The following is a 2,917-nucleotide window of genomic DNA, read 5'->3' as shown; positions in this document are numbered from 1 at the left end:
TAATAATGTCTTCTTTTTCCTTTTAGCCTGCTGTGAGTCAAGAAGTCCCTTCACTCTCTGGTGGTCGTGTTTTGGCAGATGATCTAGCACTATGGCCAAAAGACTTGAATGACAAAGAACGATGCTCTATTGTCCAAAAAGGCCCTGTTCAGCTAGATATTGACTTCCCTAGAAATCCAGATGATGCAGATTTATATCTCAGGAATGGTGATATAAATCACAAAATGGTACATTTTGTCATTTAGGCTGACTTGGGGGAGGGCCCCTTTACAAAGGTTTGCCTGGGGCCCCAAAATGTCTAAGTCTGCCACTGTGTCTGAGGTTATAAAAACTGGTCTTGACCACTGCTCCAATCTGGGAATCTAATTTAAAATCACTGTCAATTTTAAAACCCAAGTTAGAAACAGTTTTCTTTACATGTGGTGCCAGAGGGCCCAGATCAACAGGGCAAGGTTCACAAGAGGCACTAGAACCAAACACCATCACTTCTGTTTTCTTTTCATTGAAATTTAAGAAGTTTAAAGACATCCAGGCTTTGATGTCTTCAAGACACAACAGAAATGGCCTAATTGAGGGGGTATCTTTCTTTTTTAGTGGCATATAGATGATAGGACCTAAACCAGCTCAGTGCAGTACCACAGATACCCACTTGGTGCTGTAAGCGTGATATTAAAATATTGTGGTCCACGGTATCAAAGGCAGCGGTTAGGTCGAGCAGGACAAGAACCACATGTTCACCAGAATCATTGGCCATAAGAATATCATTAAAAACTCTGACTAGAGCTGATTCTGTGCTGTGGCGAGTTTTGAAGCCAGACTGAAAAACCTCCAGGATATTGTGCTCATCCAGAAAACATTTGACCTGTGAATATACAATTTTTTCTAAAATTTTTGAAATAAAAGGCAGCTTGGAGATGGGCCTAAAATTAGCCAAGACAGTTTGGTCTAGGTTAGGCTTTTTAAGCAGGGGCTGCACCACAGCATGTTTAAAACTTATTGGGACACCTGAGGACAGACTGCTATTGATAACAGCAAGGATCACCTGCCTGATGCTGGAAAACACCTCTTTTAAAAGGCGAGGGGGGACAAGGTCACGAGGAAAACCTGATGATTTAATATGGCCGACCACATCCTCTAAAAGGGTCAGGGTCACTGGTTCGACTCTATCGAGCACAGCCAGGCAGGGGACCAAGCCTGTCTGGCTGCAATAGTTTTTTCATGAAACCAGGGTTCAGATCTGGCTTTAGGCCGCACCAGTTTAGATGGAACTATACAGCCCAAAATGGTTTGACAGGAGGAGTCAAACCAGGAGCTCAGCTGTTCAGTGTCAGCAGCAGAGCCAGAGGGATCACAGAGCTGTTCAAAGGCAGCAGAGAACTGACCAGCAGTGAAAGGGTTAAAAACTCTGTCGTTGGGCAGGAGCGCAGGATTTAACTGGAGCACAGGACAAACCAACATCAAATAAAACAGGCCTATGGTCAGAAATCACCTTGTCATATAGTTCCATGTCGTTCACAGACAAGCCGTGAAAGAGAACCAGGTCCAACGTGTATCCATGTTCATGTGTGGGACCAGCCACCCACTGAACCAGGTTAAGAGTCAGTGAGGCTGAGAAAGTCCTTCACCAGTGGTTTCTCTGGGCAGCATACATGTATGTTAAAATCCCCAACAATAAGGACTCGATCATAGTTTATCATTATTCCAGTCAGGAAATCAGAAAAGTCATTCAAGAAATCCTTATTATATTTAGGGGCTCTGTAGATGACAGCGCACAGCACGGGGTGCGAGCGACCCACCTCAAATAAAGTCACCTCGAAGCTGGAGAAAGAAGACGGTGCAGTGCACTGCTTGCATTTAAAGTTGTTTTTATAAACCAGCGCCGTTCCTCCTACACGGCCTGACATCCGAGGTGAGCTTAGATAAGAGGAGCCATCTGGTAGAAGTTCAACAAAAACACTGGAGTCATCAGCCTCAACCCAAGTCTCTGTGATGCAGAGCAAATCCAAATGATGTTTCAAAGACATAAGCAGGCAAGTGATTAGTGTACATAAAACAGACATCCCTACAGATAATAGTTTAGCTCAAAATAGCTACAGTAAATATATAGAAAGCCCTGACAAACGTTGGTTACGTACTGTAACCCCAGATTCTATGAATATAGGCGTAGCCCTTTAAAAGCTGTCGCTGGTGGGTTTTTCCCGTCATGCAAAGCATTGCACTAAAAAAATTAGTCCACGCCCACGTGTTGTGTGGGCCCCACCCGGTCCATATAAATTACGTTAAGAGCGGGTAATCGGCTCCCAAATAGCTTTTTCTTCAGCCATTTAGGAGCCAGTGAGGCCCGACGCTTAAAGGGCTATGCCTATACTCATAGAATCTGGGGTTACAGTACGTAACCAACGTTCTATTTCGTATAGGCTTTGCCCTTTAAGAGCTGTCGCTGGTGGATTAAGGGCGAAGCAGATGTAGTCTCCGCCTCACTGGGTCCATTCAAACACCATAAGAAGTGCCCGCTTGCCCAAAAAAACATCTTGTCACTCAGCTCTCCATGTGCGTAAATACGCATTGCGTAATTATGCGCACCATGCACAGATGCACATTGCGTAATTTACGCATTCCGAGTGCATGAATGCCCCGGAAAGGTTTTCAATAGAAAAGAGGAGAGGCTGAAAAAGGCTGTGAACAGTGCAGATCCACGGCTCTTCAATATGGACTTATTAATAATAAATGAACTGATTATTAATCAAATGAACTGATTGATGACAGTAGTCATCGACTGATTAATAACCATAGAACAAGAACAACAGTCATAACCTGTGACTGATAACATCTCACACTGTAAATGCATGCAGTCAGATGCGAGTTTAAACAAGATTCCATGAAACAATATTCATTCTGTTAAGGCACTAAGGACACA

This window comes from Nematolebias whitei, chromosome 2, assembly GCF_014905685.2.
Source record: "Nematolebias whitei isolate Nwh7 chromosome 2, NemWhi1, whole genome shotgun sequence".
Lineage (NCBI taxonomy): Eukaryota > Metazoa > Chordata > Actinopteri > Cyprinodontiformes > Rivulidae > Nematolebias > Nematolebias whitei.
The sequence above is the reverse complement of the archived record's forward strand: the minus strand, read 5'-3'. Positions refer to the sequence as shown.